The sequence below is a fragment of the Podarcis pityusensis genome, assembly GCF_964106645.2.
Source record: "Podarcis pityusensis genome assembly, chromosome: 4".
Lineage (NCBI taxonomy): Eukaryota > Metazoa > Chordata > Lepidosauria > Squamata > Lacertidae > Podarcis > Podarcis pityusensis.
This window is the reverse complement of record NC_138027.1, coordinates 60388748-60408684: the sequence shown is the minus strand read 5'-3', so window position 1 is coordinate 60408684 and position 19937 is coordinate 60388748. Positions and strand designations below refer to the sequence as shown.

The window sequence follows — 19937 nt, the reverse complement described above, 5'->3', positions numbered from 1 at the left end:
GATTTTTTCCGGGGGGGGGGGGGGACTTAGGGGGAAAAGAACCTGGAGGACCCAAGTTGTTCAGAGTTTTGTAAATCAATACAAGAGCCTTGAACCTATGCTTGGTAGCAGATGAGCAGCCAGTGCAGCTGTTTTAACATTGGTGTCACATGTTCTTGACCAGAAGTTCCCATCAGCAATCTGGCCACAATATTCTGCTCCAACTGGAGCTTTTGAACCAGACCCAAGGACAGCCCACATAGAGTGCATTCGAGTAATCTAGTCTCAAGGTTATATCCCTGTTCAGGAACAGTTGTAGTTCCCAGAATCCTTTGGGGAAAGCTGTTGCAGTTTGAAGTGATATCATAGTGCTTTAAATATATGGTGCGAATATGGCCCATATAACTCTCATGTAAGTGCATATGCATGATTTTCAGTGGGCAAAAATGCTAAAGAGTCTTCGACATTTATTACAGTCTGTTTTCTTACAGAATGAAATCTATGTAGGAAAATAATTTATGTGAAGTGATGCCGACACTATTAACACCGCGGGTAAAAGTGGTGAAATCTCATAAGAACATCCCTGAACATTGCATTTAATTTAGCTCACGAAATTCTTTGGTATCCATTTATAGACTGTGCAGATGAGGGAGCTATTTTCTTTTGTCTCACTTTGTGGCATAAATTTGAGGTCTCACCACATTTTTCTTTAAAGCCTAATTTTCTAAATATCAAAATAGCTTACCCAGCATGGTCTTTCTCCTGTCAGGTTTGTTGGAGATGAGGTTAGCAGCAATTTACAAGAGCCATTCTATTTTTGTACCTAATAATAGGGAGAGGCAGGCAATCTTCTGGTGCACAGATTCACCTTTTTCCCAGGGCTTTTCAGTTTGATTCACTCACAGCCTTGTGCAAATCAAGGTTCTTTTTATTAAACAGCCCAGTGCATTGTTTTACTTCAGTTCCCCCCCCCCCCCCCACACACAATTGATGGCGAATCTCTGGAATTAAATGGAATGAGTGGCCTTTAAGTCGGGGAGAAGAAAAAAGTGTTTGGTGTTTGGATTCATTTCTATGGCAACAGGATGAGTAAAGAATAAAAAGGAGAGTTCACAACAACAAATAACATGCCTGGTTCCCTTAGTGTGTCCAATACTGGCAGATATTGCAAAATGCAAGCATTCTGCTACAAGTGTCAGCAAACAAGAATGTGACACTTTTAAAGCTCATTGATGTAGAAGAAGGTGGCAAGTTCTGTTTATTTTGCCATGATGTTTCAGACAGCTTACATTTTAACTATTTGCCTTCACATGATGGGGAAAGACAAATTAGAATGGCTTCATATGTAACTTCATATGTATGTCAAAAATGTGTGTCCCCCCCCCCCCCAACGCTACGCCTCTGGTAGCGCCTCTTAATTGTGCAACAATTAAGGAATGTGGAGCCATAAAACTGAGCACCTTCTATATGGTCAGACTCTGTCTTACGTCGTAACATGTGTGAGGTTCAATTGCATTGGTTATTGGGGCCGAATGGGAATGTCTCGCAGGAGCACCAGCAGTCCTATGACAATACATTGTATATGGGTTTGTAAATATTTCAAAGCACAGCTGCTAGATAGCTAACAGGCATCAATTGACAGAATCATCTCTCTTTTGTGCAGAAATAATTTCAGCCCAGCTTCTAAGCTTGGTTACATGTGCTGGTGTTTACCTTTTAACACCCTACTTGTCTTGGGCCATCTTCTCCTGTACCAGTTTGTCCATTCACTGAAGTCATCATCTGAGGCTCTTCTCTGGGTCCCTTACCTTCTAAAGTGGGTGAATGGAGAAGGAGCCATCTTTAGAATACCCTCCACAGGAAGGCTTGCCCCATTACACAGAAAAGTCTTTTTTATTTTCCCAGGCTTTGAAAGCCTTTTTAAACAGTTCTGGGCAGTGTGCTTTATTTTGTGTTCTTCTGCTCTGTGGTTATTGTGTATTGTTGTCCTGTGCTTGTTTTATTGTGTATTTCATTTTTTCTATAAGGTGCCCTAGGAATGCAGTTCTGTTGGAGGGCAGAATATAAAATGTGGAAAATAAGCAAATGCATATGCTATGGTTGCATTCTGGAGTCCCACCATATGGAATAAATTTCTTGGGACCTACCACATAATCTGGGTAAAGTATGAATCAGGCTTGTAATACCAAAATAGATCTGCTGAATATGATGGCTTCCCTGTTTTCGTAAGTGTAAAGGGCACTTTCCTAGAAGGGTCTGGGAATCCCTACATGTTTAGAACTTTTGTAGAACCTTCAAACTTCAAAGATATTAATGGATCATAAGAGAGAGAGAAAGAGAGAGAGAGAGAATACATTGGTACCAATGTAGAGAAACAAAACTGCAATAAAATATAGAATAAAGTGCAGAGCAATAAAAGAGATGAGAAATATAATTCAGACCATGCTTCTTTCCATGAATTAACCGTGAAAGAGAAGAGGAATCCCAGTTTCTTTCTGCATTGATGTCAATGCTAATTTAATGTATTTTGAAGACCAATGAAACAGCTATGCAGTTTAAATGAAGTGTTTCTACAATATTATAAATGAGATTGAGAATGTTATTAGTTGCAAGGTTGTGAAATCTGTTCCTTCTTTGCCTCAGATTAGCCAAATCCAATCTGCCAAAAAAGATTTCTATGAGCAAACAGATTCTGCTGCAAATGTTGTGCTGTCATTAGAGGCAAATAAGCACCAAGATTGTGTTGTAAAGCCTCAGTGCTCATTTTACTGTTGACATGAGCTAGATTTAGGTAAAATGCTCAGGGATGAAAGGCTGGGGAAATGTCTTAAGTGGCAAGCAACTAGTTTCCTTGCCCCTGCTGCATAACTCTTTCTGGTTCCACATCTCCATTTGTCATTTCTGAGTAGTACACGGTGGTTAAACCAAGCCCTGCAGCCGCCTTCAAATCTAGACAGGTTTGTTTACCACGCTGTATGTCACTGTCAGGAGCAACCTTTGTAGGCCTCAGAGGAGGCTGGCTAGTTCTTACATACAACTTCTGTTCCAATTTTACTACCTGAAGAACAAGACGTAGTAAACATAAAGCATGGCCAAAGGGTCCAAAACCTATTCAAAGTTTATTTAGCTTCCTGGAAAAGGCAGCATTAAAAAGGGAGAAAATAATCTGTGAAAATCCTTCAAAGCTGAAAATGCTGCTCCTGGGGGGAACAGGGACCCAGAGACCCTTCTAGGACCTTTTCAAACAGTGAGGCAAAAACCTGACTTTTGCTCCAAGCACAAAAGTAATGCTAGCTTGAACTGTGCATTGGCATGATTTCCTGTTCAGCCACAGCACAACAGCTTTATTTATTTTCCTTTTTTGTTTTAAACAAGTTAGACGTTGTAGTGCTCTGCACTTGAAATGGCAGAATGCACAGCCTAGATAAGAAAGGGGTGTGTGGAGGAAATGGTGGACAATTGCTTTGGAGAAAAAGAACGCCATGCTGAGCCTTATTGGGGTATTTTCTTTGAAAAGGTTGCATGAAACATCATTTTGAGGTGCCACAGGGGAATCTACATAACATACCATGCAAAGTCTCATGCCACCTTATGTTTACTTTTGAGTGAAATTTCTGAAGAGCCAAATTATGGTGAGTAGCCCATTCTTTCTCAATGGGTGAGGAAGGGACATAGCATACAACCATTCTGACTAATTTTGAATTAGTTAAGAGATCACTTATTCTCATCAGAGAGTTGCAATTCCCAGAATTCCCTGGGAAGAGCTTCTTCTTCATCTTTGGCAATCACTCGTAGCCAAGTAAGATTGTCTTCCATAAACATGGTTTTAACAATGAGTCCATAAGTGACTGTGGAGGACAATTCTGGATCCACACGTCCTTCCACAGTGGGGACATTGGTTTCCGGGTGGGAGGTGATCATGGTGTGGATTTGAAAAGCATGCCTTCCTTTTAGCACGTTTCTCCCTTGCATCCTGAGTTCGAGAGCAACTGATTGTTAAACTACTCCAAAATTGTAGTTCTGTGAGGGGAACATGGGCCTCCTAACAACGTTTAGCACCCTTAACAAACTCCAGTTCACAGGATTCTTTGGAGAAACCATGATTGTTTAAAGTGGTATTTATTTATTTAGTTTTTTAATTTATATACAGGGGTACCTTGGGTTACATACGCTTCAGATTACATACGGTTCAGTTTACAGACTCCGCTAACCCAGAAATAGTACCTCGGGTTAAGAACTTTGCTTCAGGATGAGAACAGAAATCACACGATGACGGCGCAGCAGCAGCGGGAGGCCCCATTAGCTAAAGTGGTACCTCAGGTTAAGAACAGTTTCAGGTAAAGAACGGACCTCCAGAATGAATTAAGTATGTAACCAGAGTTACCACTGTACCAACCTTCGTCCATAGTTCACATGGCAAACTGCATAAAAATACAAAATGAAACTACCAAATACATAACATAACAAAAAACAAACAGAAAAGCCAATAATTCTCTCAAATAAACACATTTGTAATCAGCCAAAGGTCTGGTTATTGAGGATTGCTTTCGCCTGGTGCCTAAAGATATGTGATGAAAGTGCCATGTGAGCCTCCTTGGGGGAGAGCATTCCACAAATGGGGAGCCACTGAAGAAGAGGCCCATTCTTGTGTTGCCCCCCTCTGGACCTCTTGTGGAGGGTCCACATAAAGTATGATGCTGCTCTAAATGTATAGTGTAGATGGGACCAAATTTGTCTGCCTAGCCTGGTGCTATCTATTTTGACTAGCTGTGGCTCTCCAGAGTCCCAGGCAGGCATTTTCTCCATCACTTCCACCTGCTCCTTCTAACTGGAGATGCCAGGAAGTGAACATGGAACTTTCTGTATGCAGAGCATGTGCAATCCATTTGTAACATACCTTGTTAATTATTTTCCTCTTATAATAGTCTCTTGAAAAGACATAATTCATATTCATCTATCCCTTTGATATAATCTTAGGAAGACAAGTTAGAATTTTGAAGGCAGCGATGAAGAAAGTAAAGTCTGACTCATTTTCAACTGTTGACTCTTGGCATTGCCAAGCACAGTTAATGGAAATGGAGAAAAATATCCTTTGTAGGTCATCAGACTAATTAATCTTGACTAGTCACCAGTGCCTGAGGAAACTGTAGTACTGGCACAAGATCTTTCTGGATAAAACGTTGGTCTTAACCTTTGTTCTTCTAATTATGCTTTATAATAGGAGCAGAATGAATATGCACTGCAAATTTATTGCCCTCCAAATAAAATCTTGGAAGCATCACAAAGAAAGAGTTTTTGCAGGAGCTACTTAATTAGGGGAAGATTGTGTCCTTTCCAGTCTCTTAGGATGACCTTGTTATATAACAAATGTTTAGAAAAGTGTTTGCTGTTGATTGTCTCCCCCTACACTTCATTTATTTTCTTTTAGTGTGAAGTACACTGACCAAAAGAGCACAATCTTTCTTAGTCAGTCTCGGGGAAAGGAACCTTGTATAATTCATTTTTATTTTACGGGTTGTAAAAGCGATTTTATTTCATTGTCTGACAATAAAATCATGAAATAGCCATTTTAATATCTAGACATTCTCAGAGTACCTTTTGATGGGCAATATAGAATTGGGCAATGGCAGTTTTTCCTTCATGTGAGAGCACAGCTGACCTTCTGCATCAGGGTACTTTCTAGCGAGGTGTCCTGATGATGCTCCTTATTTGTGGGTTGTATTCTCATCTTGGACTAGGCTGGGTGTACCTTATGACCTGTAGCAACACAGAAGTCTAGCATGCAGTGGAGATGAAATCTAGCTTTTATTTATTTTTTAGTTGTGCTAATACTTAGAACCATTCTTTTTATGTTTGATCTTTGAGAGATTGTAGTGCTGATGGTTTTGAATATGAATGCAAATGTAAAGTACCTTACGCTTTTGTAAGCCCCCTGGGAATTGTTTTACACTGAAGAGAAGGATACAAATCCGGAGAATCCAACCAAGCAAGTATTTTGTCATTCTCAGCAGGGTATGTTTCATGCCTCTCTACAGAACCGATATTTAACCCTATCCGCTTTGGCAATGCCCTCTGTCCCACTTCTGTTTCTTGTAATAAAAGCAGGTAAATAGACAACATCTATGAATTGATAAAACTTTGGGGAAAGGAAGCAAGTTGTGTTATGCATCTTATAAAAGAAGTAGGGGTTGTACAGTTCCTCCCTCCCACTTTTAATATCCCCATTCCATCTTCTCCAGGTCCATTCAACTTCAATGAATTTTCCTAAGCAGTATTATTGGCAATTAAGTTTGTCTGGTGATACCATAGGAGACCTCTTTATCTTCACACCTAGTGAGACTGCCACGGTAACGCCATGTCATTAGGGTTGCTATGTGTCCTCTGTTTTTCCAAGACAAGTCCACTTTCTCATGGGTAGAGTCGCCATAGTGATCCATATTTAAAAGTAGAAGTCAGCAAATGTGTCCTCTTTTTTTCTCTTCAGAATATGGCAGCAATTTTGCAGAGGGGTTGAAAAAGACATCACATTCATTGACACATGTTGAAGTCAACCAGCAATTCATTTCATTGAGGTGATGGGGACGTCTCACACTTTAACAATCCAAAACGAGAGCACTTATTGGCACTCCCTGAAGTGCCCACATACCCTTTTTCCTCTATTGTCCTAACCTTGCCTCTCATCTGTTTTAGATTGTAGACTCCCTGGAAGCAAGATCTTGTCTCTTTTGGTTTACAAGGTAGCATGTTCCCTGATAAAAGTTTGCAAGGGCTGAACGCACCACTTGCCTAAGTAAAGTCCTGATACAAAAGACAAAGTCAGAGGACCCAGTCAGCGATAGGAAAATCCACCAGGCCTGTCACAGTAAACACTCTTTCCCCTCTTTCCACAGCACCAGGGCTCCAATGAAATTTGGATTCTCCTGTACCTATATTAAAGTTCAAATAAAAACATTGGAAGCTCTACTCAAGGATCTCCCATCTAACATGTCTGTGACCCGTAAATGGCAAAAATGTAGTGGTGTACATTAGAAGCACCATATTGCTTGATATAGTATAATCTTGATTAAAAGCTGGAGAAAGACTAGGGCTCTGCAGCAAAGAACCCACCAAGCCTTAGTGGCAAAGGATTACATCAATCTGGCCTCAAGGAGAAAATACGAGGAACTGTTAGAATTCAGGGGCTCTTTGGCCATGGTTTATAGGCAATCATGGATGATGCAGGTGCTCAAAAAGAAAAGAAAAATTGGATATGATATGTGCCCCAATGGCTGAAGTGGTATATAGGGTTGAAGATCAGCAAAGGGGTTATTGGAGACCTTCACTTCCCTGTCTCTTTCTTTCAGGGCCATAGGAACACACACAAGGTAACGATGCTTATTTACTTATTTCCATCCAACCATCCTTGGCATGTTTTATGAGGAGGAAGTTTTACTTATTTTCTTTCTGGCTGAAAGACAGCTGTCAAAGGTACAAGAGCCAAGTAATGAAGAAATGGTGGGAATCTCAGGTCCTACAGATTTAATAATTTTACCCTGTATACCATCTTTGGTTTATCCACATGCCTGAACTAGCCAAAGTTCTTCTAATTTAAGTCAGATGGGTTTCAATTGGAATTAAAATGCAATGGGATACACATCTTCACTTGTAAGTACAGTATCTGGCTGACTCTCAGCTAAGTGGGCAAGGAACAGCAGCCGTAAACTGCTTAGCTCTGGCTACGTTGTACCCTTGATTTGCACATTTGAGAGTATTCTCTGGTTCCTGAATTACTGGCAACAGGATAGAAGGTTGGTTATAGTTCATGAAGAATGTGATGTGGTGTGAAACTAAAAGCTCAAGAAATTGCATACCAGGTCCAATTCACCATTAACAGAACCTTAACATTTAGCACTCTGCAGTTCTTTTGTAACAATTGCTTGCTGGACCAGTTCTTCTCAAAGAACTGGCTTACTTAGAAGAATGGTCTCATTCGGCATTTTAAGAAGTGACAGTAAATTTAAGCCTCCATATTAAAAACACAAGAGCAGCCACTTTTCAGCTTATGTTTAAGAGGTATTCCTTAATGATTTCAGCTTAATACATTAGTCTATGTTCACCAAAGGTCAGCTGCAACTAAAATCATTGGGAGCTGAGCCATTGATTTCAGCCAGAGTAGCCGAAAGTAGCTATTTTTAACAGCAAAGGAAATACAACATACTTTCTACAGTAAAAGTTCCAAACATTATCTGGGTTTTAGGATGAAATGTCCTGGATTAAATAAGGCATCAGGACATGTGATGAAGCCAAAGTAAGGCTATAAAGTCTTGGCTTTCACTGAGCTTGAAACAGAGAGCAGATCCTGGAATTAATGGCTGTGCTGCAGCAAATCCCAGACATAAAAAAGGAAGAAAAAGAATTGAGGAGATTGCATTGGAGACTAAGATTGGTGCAGAGATATTAGAAAGTAGTGCTTTACGATAAGAGAAGTCTTGCTGAAATTGAATAAAAGGAAAGGGTTTAGAAATGGGGAAAGGCATATAGATTGGCGAGTACAAACCAAATCATCTCCAGCTCAGTGATTTCAGGCAGGGAAGTAAGAAAAGAAATATTTAAATGAAGTTAAAAACAACAAAAACTTTTCTCCCAATCAAAATTCATCCTTGGTTTCCACATAGGTTATGCTAATTTTTCTAGATTTAACTAGTCAAAAAGAACAAATATTATTCAAGTCTGCAGATCTGGAGACATTCTGAAGGGAGAGATTCATTTCTTAAATGTATTTAATCTATTTTTTTCAATTCTTTTTCCTGTTTCAACTGTCCATCTTTTTGCATGCAGTACTGTCGAAAGCGAATCACCTTCCAAAATCCTATCTACCCAAGAACTATGCTCCCAAGACGAAGATTGACTGGGCTAGCTTCATTGGGAGAAGATATTATTAATGTTAAGATTTTTGGTAACTGCTGATTAATTTACAAAGGAGGGAGCTAACTACATATTTCAGGGACAATCTATTTCTGATCATATTTGTAGCCTTTCATTATTGTTTTTCTGTGTGTTTAAAGCAAAACAGATATCAATGACCATACTAGTATAATCGTTGTTGTTGTTGTTTAGTCGTTTAGTCGTGTCCGACTCTTCGTGACCCCATGAACCAAAGCACGCCAGGCACTTCTGTCTTCCACTGCCTCCCGCAGTTTGGTCAAACTCATGCTGGTAGCTTCGAGAACACTGTCCAGCCATCTCATTCTCTGTCGTCCCCTTCTCCTTGTGCCCTCAATCTTTCCCAACATCAGGATCTTTTCCAGGGAGTCTTCTCTTCTCATGAGGTGGCCAAAGTATTGGAGTCTCGGCTTCAGGATCTGTCCTTCCTGTGAGCACTCAGGGCTGATTTCCTTCAGAATGGATAGGTTTGATCTTCTTGCAGTCCATGGGACTATCATAATATTAGCAATATACTTCCTGTGCTAGATTTTGCAACTTATGAAAGTAAGCAATTCTCTACATATCCTAGATAAATGTACTAAACTGACTACATTTCACAAAATGGCATATATATTGACTTCCATGGAAGAGGGAAAATTAAAACAATCAGCCCATGTTGCCACAACAAAGCAACACCAAATCACAGCATACCACCACCAGTATACAAGCCCTGCACAGAAAGACGATAACTTAAATGATAGGGTGCACGACATGGGGCTTTAGCTCTCTGACCCCACGTCCTGCTCAGAAGGTTTCTGTGTACTTGGGGAACTCCCTACTTAACTGGAAGCATATTGCTATAAGATTGGAGTTTGGACTAAATGGCCTCTTGGGATCTTTTCCAACTATGTGATTCTCTGGTTGTAAAAAGAAACTGCTGAGATGGTCAAAACCAGTTAAAGTGTTGACGGGCAGGTTCCAGTCATGTTCTTTGCTTGAAATGTAGCTATTAAAACATAATATTCTTAAACCAAATGAGTGGCTTGGCGTAATTATGTTTATAGATATATGTAATGCTCCTTGTTTGTGTGTTCTTTGTTATTATTTATCCTTTTATTTTTCCTATATCTTATTTGATGAAACTTCTTATGTATGTTGTAGAAGTCATGATGTAATTTGCCTTCTGTGTAACCTTGATGCCCTGCTGTTATCAATGCTATTATTTTATGTTCTGATGAAACTTAATAAGCGTATGTGTGTTTTGTTTTGTTTTTTGTCTGACAAGGTACATTCTATTATTGTTAGATAAACTAAGGTGATAGTGTGCCATAGGAGCTACCGTAATTGTTAGACCCACTGCCTCTGAATGGGTCTGTCCTGTAAATTGGGTTACCATCCTAAGCCTCATATGAGTAGGACAGAGAGTTGACTTTAGGGTACTGTCCTTCACCCTCGAAAGCTGATCTGGGGGCATTAAGCATTGAGACATCTGTGAGTGTTTAATGCTGGTCCTCAACCCACATCCTGTACAATGCAATATTAAACGCAATATTACCAAATAGCATAAGCCCTCTGTTCAGGCGTGTCAGAGAATTCTGACAGCAAAGGGGGCAGAAATTGCTGCTGTTTGCATAGTTCCTTGTTGTCAGGACCGGATTGAGTTCATGCAGATGTAAGTGGCATGCATTGACACTGGATTATTATTTTTTTTCAAAGCAAGCTGCAAATATTACATAATTAATAACTTTGCTGAAGCTTGCATTTGCATTCTGAGGACTTTAATGACAAATAAAAGATGAATAAAATATACATGTTCTCTAGCTTCCCTACCATGATGATGTGTTGGTGATGGTTGAGAACGATGGTACCCTTCTGATTCCCTGTCAGCTTGCTAGGATGCTACCAGTGAAACGTACTTCAGAGTAGATTTGCATAGGATTACCATGTAAATCCCATACATAAGGTTGGGTTTTGACTCCAGGCACCATCTGAGCAACAGTCTATGGTGCTGATATCAGTGTTTTTAAAAAGTGAAGGGAATGGGAAGGCTGGGGATGGATGTGGCATGTGTAGGATTCCCAGCTTTTCTGGCTAGCTTTAACAGGCAAAAATTCAACAGATTAAGTTCTCCCATTACTACAACTACCTGCTATGATGGTTCAGAGTGCATTTCTCTGAATCTCTTACTAGGCAGTAAGCCCCATAAAGCACAACGGGACTTCTGAATAAATGTGCAAAGGAATGAGGCTGCAATCCTAACCCTGGAAGTGAGCCCCATTGAATTCAGTGGGGCAGTTCCCATTTCTAATGCCTCATTTAATATCCCCATCCTGTATTTCCCTGGTCAAGTCAACATCACTGAAATTGCCAAAGCAATAATACTGACTGGCAATGCAGTAGACCAGTAGCAGTCTTCTCTACCGCCACAGCCAGTAAGACTTCCAAGATGATCCACCAATGATATCTTAAGGGGAGTTGAAGACAACATTCCATTCCCTAACATTCTTAACACACATTGAAGCCAGCCAGCAATTAATCTCAGTGTGGCCATGGGAAGGCTGTAACAGGCAACAACATTCAGAGTGGTTTGCATAAAACTAAGACATAGTAACTCAAAGAAGCTTCTGAAAAGTCATGTGGCAGGAAAGACTGCCATTTTGGACTTGAGATGCGCATTTAAAATATCTAATCAAGTGTGATTTCTCACTGATTATCTCAGAACTAATTAGGAAGAGGTTTCTTCAGCTTAATCAGAGATATCTGGAAAGAAGTTATTTACATAACTTCAAGTCACATTATGTCATTAGGACAACCATGTTAATTTAAGCTGACGTTTACTGTAAAATTAAAATATATTGCATTCAAATAAGGAAACAAAGAGGCAGTGGGAACCTACAAATTAGAAACTAGCAAGAGCAACATTAATTGATGGAGTGCAATATCTCTGCTTCATGAAGCATATAAGTCCACGAAGCACAAGGAATGTAAATAGGCAAAGGCCAGGATGATAACAGCAGGGAACAGCACAGGCATGAGAAATGTTGGCCACCTGAATGCCATTCCATTGCTTCTGTGGATATTTTTGTTGTACTTGACAAAAGAGCAGAGTTCCCATGTTTAAAAAGAAAATGATGCATGTGAAACGATATGGAGTTTCACAAAGAAGGCTTCAGGGATTGCAGGCATGTGACAAGAGAAAGAATTTACACTTACGTTTATACAAAACTACCAGAGAGAGAGAGAAAGAAAGAGAGTGAATAGGAAGAAAGAGGGAAAGTCTCCCAGAATTCACAGGAAAGTTTAATCTATTCTCAATTTCAGCAAATCTGTATGTTCTATACTTTTATTTGATAGCTCATTCATATCTTGGTCATCTTAGCTGCATTACTGTTCTTATCTTAGCCAAACAAAATGGAGACCTCAACAAAATGAAGCATCTGTCTGAAACTAAGAATGGCATTGAGATTAAGAGAGTGCATCCTTCTTTGATGTTTCTGGGAGACATTTCAGCTGCATATGTGGTAAAGTTGGCATTACTCTAAGAATGTGGACTAAGTCACTATTCCTACACAAAGGGAAGTGTAATACAACCCTACCATCACATCTACCTGTTTTGATATTTTAGCAATTGTGGTTGAAACTGTGAGTTGTGGTTAAAATTGTGGCATTCCACCTATGCCTAAAGAAGAGACCAAGGAGAGAATTCACATTTGTGAGGCACGTTTCTGGTTCTGGAGTCCACAATGAAGGAATGTGTGAAGGGCTTCTGGCAGGAGCAACTGGTGGGACAGGTGCTAAGCAGGATGGCAGTGCTGAACATGGTAATGTGGGCAAACCAGTGGGAATGCCAAATTGGCTCCACAACTCTGCTCCTTCCTCCCCAATCCCACCACCTCCCTATCCCAACCCATCCTGGTAAGTGGCAGCTGTGCCACTGGTGCTGCCCTGGCAAGAACTCTTAGCCCACTGAGTTCAATAGGGCTTGCATCCAGTTAAGTATGCATAGAATTGCAAAATAAGATTGAGGCACTCTACCTGGGAAAAAGCTCCATTGAACAAAGCGGAATTTGCATCTGAGTAAACATGCAAAGGACTATGCTGTGAATATTTTGGTCTATACAAACTGACTAAGATGGTGGTCTAGTAGTCATTTCTATAATCTATTTCCATGGGCTGAATTTGTTACTATCTTAGTTCTCACCAAAAATGAGACAAAATGCTTATTAAGTACACTCATGTATCCTTGTTGATCAAGTTCAGGACCTCCAGAAGTAGCTACAATGCCCATCACCTTTGACCCATTGGCCATGCTGGGAGATTGAGTCCAACCACATTTGGAAGGCCACAGGTTTAAACCCCTGTTCGACTACATAGTTTTGTTTTTTTATTATTGTGTTTTCAATATTTGTTGTAAACACTGGGTAAACATCGAGGGAAATACGTGATAATTATATGAAGTACTCATTTTACAGCACTTTTCTTTTAAAAGCAGAAGCAGTGTCATTCTTATCTCTCTTTTCTTCACACATACTTTGAGGTACATAAGCAGAAGTTACCTGCAGAGCTACACAACTGAGCAAGTATTTTAACTTCAGCTCCCCATATTTGATCAAATGCAACATTGTCATGCCTTGATCTAGCTAAGGAGATCTGTGCCAAATCAGGAACAATAGATGCAATAAGGTACACAGTCAGATGTGTGGTAGAATGCATAACTGAGTGTGGTGGTTATTTTAAACTCTTTTTTAATATTTTGTTTTAATTGTTGTAACCCATCCTGTGAACTTAGGGTGAAGGGCATGTAATAAATTGTAAGGATGATGATGATGATGATGATGATAGTAATAATGTCTCTCCAGACTCCAACACTTTCAATACAACACCCATTCAGATGTGCATTCTCAGTTTCACTGGCACAACTAGCTGCACATATATTCTTCTAAGTATAACTAGAGGTAGATTGTGACATTGTTCTCCATTGTAACACACTGTAACATAAATTTGGGGAACTCTGAAACATAAGCCTCACTGGACTAGCTTTCACTGACAAAAGCTGCTGATCCCATAGACTGTTTTACTTGTTGGTTCTCTCACATTCCCTGAGACAATCATGACTTCGCTTCTTCAGCAGAACTGCTTTGGTAGCAAGGCAGGCATACTGTGCTCACCCGCATAAATGCCTTTGCTGCCTTATATTGCTTTCTTTCTGCCATTTATAGTGGGAATTTCTTGCAAGCTTGTGATAAACTACGGCATATAACTCTAATGACTCGAGGCCTTGCCAAGAAATTCCTGTTCTTTGCACTCAAAGATGGAACATCCCTGTCTCGCTCCAAATTCAGTTCTGAAGAAATATCCAAATCAAATAACTTCAATTTGGTATACCTACCAGTGGTAAGATCACCACTAGAGCAAGGGTATTTTGATCAGGATACAATTTTCTTTCTTACACTTCAGTCAGATAAAAAATGGCAGTGGGTTTCCCAGGCCACGTTACTTATGCTTGCATGTTTTACTAGATTAATTGTGTTTTTGTTTTTTGAGCTGAGAACCATATCATAAAATTTGGAGAAATGTGAAATCTGAAGGATGACTATATTCTGATCCATACATTATTCTGGCAGGTGCAAATTAGGCCATTCCACTTAAAAGTACAGACCAAATGAAATCCCCGCTCCCTCTCTAGTGGCTGACAAAACTAAATGCCTCCGTCTTTTTGAAATATTTGATTACCATAACCAAATTGAAAGTATGGTGCCTAAGCAGGACCCATGTTACCTAGCCACCACTTTCTGAAGAGCTAACAATGAACTTAAATTCCTGTTATTATCCCACTCAGTGTTAGAAGCCAACAACCAATTCTGCAGAAGTCACGACACCTTTGACCTTTATAGGAAAGTTGCTGGTGTTGCAGAATCTCATGCTGTACCATGCATAGTTATTCAGACAAGACATAACAGTGTTCAGACTTGACTGTTTTCTCTCCATCCTGAAAAGAGGTCAGGCCTGGTTCACATGCAACAATTTCCCATATGGTAGTCAATTTCATGTAACAAATTGTTTTGAGTCCTGGTTGTGACTTATCACATCATTTGTGGCTTTGCACCAAGAGTGCATTGTCATTAAAAAAAGATGTATGGCAAATGGCGTGTGAGACGTATACAGTTTCATACACAAAAGTGATTTTTGTATAGAGTATTCATCGTGTATGAAGTGCTTCCAGTCTCACCAGATGAGCTGTACTTAAGCTGCTAATGCATTGTCACTCACAACCTCAGCAGGTAAACACCATCCTAGAATTTTCTCTTTTATTATTCCATCAATTTAGCTAGAACTTTCATAACCTCCACTAATCCTTTTTATAGCAATTGCTAAAAAGGATTTCAATTCAAGCATGTATTGCTTGGAACTTAAGCCCCTGTTCAGCACCCATGCTAAAGCTATGTATAAGACTATTAAGGAGACTGAATTCACTGTTAGTTTTTCTAAGCTTGCATTATTAAAACTTGCCATTCCAGAACATGGCAACACTATATAGGTTTTGTCTGCTTTTGTTTTCATACATACTTGTTTTTTATCCATCATCTGATGAACAAAGGGATATGTCTTGCCGTTAACACATTTATGTAGCTAAAACAGAAAAGTCACTTATATTTTGATGACAGGAGGCAGTATATTTTACAAACATGCACCTCTTTGTTGTGTTCTTAGGCAAATAAATGTCTCTGTGCAACAAAACCGAAGCACTGCATGCTAGGAGATGTAATTTGACGGCACAGGAAGTAAGGGCAGGAAATCATGCTAGGCCTAAAATGAGTTAATGCAGGGATCCACAACCTTTTTGGGCCAAGGATCATATTTGGGTATCTTCAAAACTGTTGTGGGCACTACAAAATACCAATATCACAGAAGAAAAACTGTTGATGAGCTCTCCCCACAAATCTGGCAAATCACCTACACATACCTCAAAGCAAAATACAGACAAAAAAGGAGGAAACCCCCAACCCAACACACACACACACACATATCCAGGAAGGCCCCATGCACACTATGTTTGGGATCCCAGAGTTCTCTGAGAGCAGGAAATTTGTCTTTCCTGAACCAGGAGTTGCGGGATGGGGGTGGGGGTGGGGAGGAAAGGAAGTGCTTTGCCTCTTACCCTTCCAGAAATGGGACAAAAAATAAACTGTTGACTAGCAACCTCACCTTAGCCACCACAGTTTTTCTTTTGCCTTCTCTAATTCTTGGTTCCTGTGTTATTGTCAAATGATTGTGATGTATTTCTTTATTTTGTTAAGAACAGGGCATTCCAATTAGCTTCTTAAGGAGACACATTGCTGCAGCAGTCTGAATAAAGCTGCTTAGAACTTTTATTACAAGTTGTGTTTCCCAGGGAGATGGAAGTTTTCAAATCACTGCTTCCGAATTGCAAATATTATTAACAAATGTGGTTTGATACTGCACCACTAGTTCTACAGTTTTAGATTGCTAAGCCATTTACACACTCTGAAAATTAGTAGTCTGTGAGACAACACCGATGCAAGTCATAAATCACTTGTGCTTTGAGTATATTTTGGAAGGTTCCCAGTTTATTTTTATCCATGAAATGCCACCTAGGAGCAAGTATGCAAAATCCTCTTTATCATTCTTGTCATTGACCAATGACCTAAATTGGTCAGAATGAGGAGAGGTGTGATAACCCTTAGCCATAATTTATATCAAGGGCATGAAAGTTGTATGTGGAGGAAGGGTGAATAAAATACCTGATGATATAGAACTTAGAGAGAGAGAGAAAGAGAGAGAGAGAGAGAGAGAAGAACTTAGACATGCTGCTCAAAAACTATAAAATGGTCATATGACACAACTCTCATTTCTGCTTACACAGCTAGTTAAAGAAATAAACTAAAAAGTTCAGAAAAACAAATCATTTTATTTATTCTGAAGTAATGTAGTGTGACACTCCCCTCAATTTTGGCCCTCAAAGCCACACACAATACTTGGAAATTCCATGAAATAATGTCTACATTAGACATTGCAGTTGGAAACTTTCAACAAAATCTTACGGGAGTTTTTATGAGTAAATTTATCAGTCTTTCCCACTGATTATCCCCAGGCTTGAGAAAGGACCACATTAAAGCTTTATCACAAGGCAGAGAAGTCCATTGTCACTCAATTTTATTGAACAATATAATTAGAATTAAGAAGATGATCTGCTTGGCAATCTATATTTTCTGAAATCATCAGAATAATCTCTCAACTCGGGCAGCGGCATGGAATTTTGAAGGAAAAGAAAAAACCCAACCACAACCCATGTATGTATATGGTAGAAGATCATACTGACCATAACTCCTCTTAAAAAGTGGGGAGAGCCCTCAGCAACCATTGATCTTTGCTTTCAGTCAGGAGGACCAGCCTGTTCCCAAGGAAGTTGGAGCAGCAGCCATCTATGCCCTTGCAGGGTCTGCAGTCCAATGTCTTTTGAGTCCGCTCCATGGATGGATGGATAGGGATTTTAACCAAGATCTTCATTACAACAATACTACTTCATATTATAATACTAGAAGATATTTGGTTCCATTTGACAAAAGAAAAAGCTTCGATCAGATATTTCATCCTTCCTTGCCTCCCATGCCTAAACCCTTGGAATGAAAAACAGCAGTAACAATAATTTTGACTGTGCCCATGTGCTTTCCTTGGTCTTTCTTATTATAGTTCTTATCCCTTTCCCAAGATCAACAGCTTTTCCATGGTATGATATGGCACCAGTAAGAATATAAGAAGCTGTTATACTAAGCTGGGCCAACGGTCTACTTAGCCAAGTACTGCCAAAGCTGCTTGGCTGCAGATCAAAAAAGAATTCCCTGAAGTCCAATACAAATCTCCTTATTACTTCACATAGTGGGAACTGAATCTGGGATTTCATACATCCAAAGCATGCACTCTGCCACTGAGCAGTGATCCCTGTACTGAGGGAGTGAGTCAGATTAGTGTCTTGTGACAAGAGGTTTTAAATCAAGCTCTTCAGAGCGTATTCGATATAAGATCTTAACTGGAAGGACTTTGGCTCAAATCAGGAAGCTCAAACATGCAAAAGGAAACTTAAATTCTATGAATGAGGTATTGGTCCTCTTCTGCTATAGATCATACTTTTATAATGAATGCACAGAATGGGTTTATGTGCCTCGGCTATAAAGATTATTCACACATTGTGTGCAGCAAAGTAATATTAGACCCTAGATTTAATGCTCTTATGGGAACTCTCCATGCCCATGTGTGTTATTTTATTTGTGAATAGGAATGATCTGTCAATTTGGGCCCACTCAGTTTCTCAGTTTTCAAATCTTAAATCCAGTTTTCCACATTCCTGCAGCAATCTGAGGTTATTTAAAAAAAACAACCATGAAAAATTATCTGCATATTAGTGCAAATTGCTCTTAATAAACACATTTTTGCAAGCAGTTTTGCAGTTTTGACTAATGTACACATTTTTGCCAGCATCTCTGTCCAATATTTTTCAATGTTATCATCACTACTATATATATTTCATGCACACTTTCCCCTCATATATGTATTTTTGTAAAGTATGGTTGGAGAACTGCATTGCAAAATTTTGATTAGTGCAAATTCAAAGGACAGCTGTATTTCATTTGGTATATTGGATCAAGAAGTGCAAATCAAGTAGTTTCCCATTAAAGTGCAAATAAAATTGAGTTTTCCTTTTTGCCTTCTCATCTTCACATGGAATTTTATGCTTCCTCACTTACAGAAGTTTGCAGTAGATGTCTTACAACATGGGCAGTGAACCTGCAGCCCTCCGTATGGACTACAACTCCCATAACTCCTGACCTTTGGCAAGCAGTCTGAGGCTGATGGAAGTTGGAGTCCAACAAGATCTAGAGGGCCACAGGTTCCCCATCCTTCTCTGAAGAGCAAGAAGTGCTTTTTTTCTGGTGGAACTTGAGGGTATGCAGTACTGGCACATTTTTTTCTAGAAGAAAAGCACTGAGAGCAAGTAAATCTGGTAGTATGGCAAGTACTGGTAAATCTGATAGTATGCGTAAATTGTTCACACAATTTACCAGTCCAACTATTTTGTGTAAAAAAAGAGATATACCTAGTTTTCTTTCTAGTGTGTTTAACAGTCAGAAACTAATGTGACTCATTGTCTCATCAGTAAAGCAGTAAAAATCATCCCTACCTGCTTACTACCTTGTAGTTTATTGCATGTGTAATGAGGACAGTTATTTTAATTGCCTGCCTATTAAATTATCACTTCTCAGTTGTTTGAATATTTTCCTGCTGGGACTTTTTACCTCCTGCTGTTGCCACTGAGGGGCACCTGAACATACCAACACTTGTATGGTTGGGCTATCAGTTACGGATATCTTTTTGTGTCCCATTATATTATATTGGAGATAAACCAATCATCAAACACTCAGTTTCTTGATTGACTGGATAGCTCAGTTGGTTAGGTTGCAAGTTCAATCCCCATATGGGACAGCTGGGTATTCCTGCAATGCAGGGGGTTGGACTAGATGATCCTCAGGGTCCCTGCCAACTGTGACTGAAGGTGCACAGAAAAATTCTAAAATTATCTGTCATATCTTACTAAAGTGACACGTTTGCTCTTCTGTTCCTCAGATCATATATACCATTTTGGAATCTACCTCTTGTTTTTAGAAACAAAATTTGTCCAGTCGTAATTCCCTTCAATAGCGCATTGGCTACCAGGCCAGGTCATACAGAATGTTCTTTAAGGCACTGTGTGTGTTTTGAAAAGCTTGCTGTTTATTTCCCCCTCATTAAAAGCCAATCTACTATTAATATTATAATATAGCATTTATTTAGACTCAACAATGAGGCAGTGTGCCATACTGGTGACATTTTTTTCCCATTTCTCATAAATATCCCATAGGAGTGGTTGAAAGAAAAAAAGACATTTTGAAACTTTCTAAGCTCATTTCCTATTGAATTTGTAACCTAGTTGTTACGAATGGCTTTTGGAGCAGTTAAATGCATGGGCAAAAACAGCACAGGGTGCACTAATGCTGAAT

General features: G+C 39.5%; 1 long non-coding RNA gene across 4 annotated transcripts in view; it reads left to right on the top strand.

Annotated features, from left to right (window-relative positions):
• LOC308476087 overlaps positions 1-19116 on the top strand; it is a 48208-nt gene extending 29092 nt beyond the window's left edge. For all 4 annotated transcript variants that reach the window (XR_013985695.1, XR_013985696.1, XR_013985697.1 and 1 more), the window contains one exon: positions 18650-19116. This is a non-coding gene — a long non-coding RNA (uncharacterized lncRNA). The remainder of the gene's footprint in view (positions 1-18649) is intronic.
• The last annotated feature ends 821 nt before the right edge of the window (positions 19117-19937 follow it).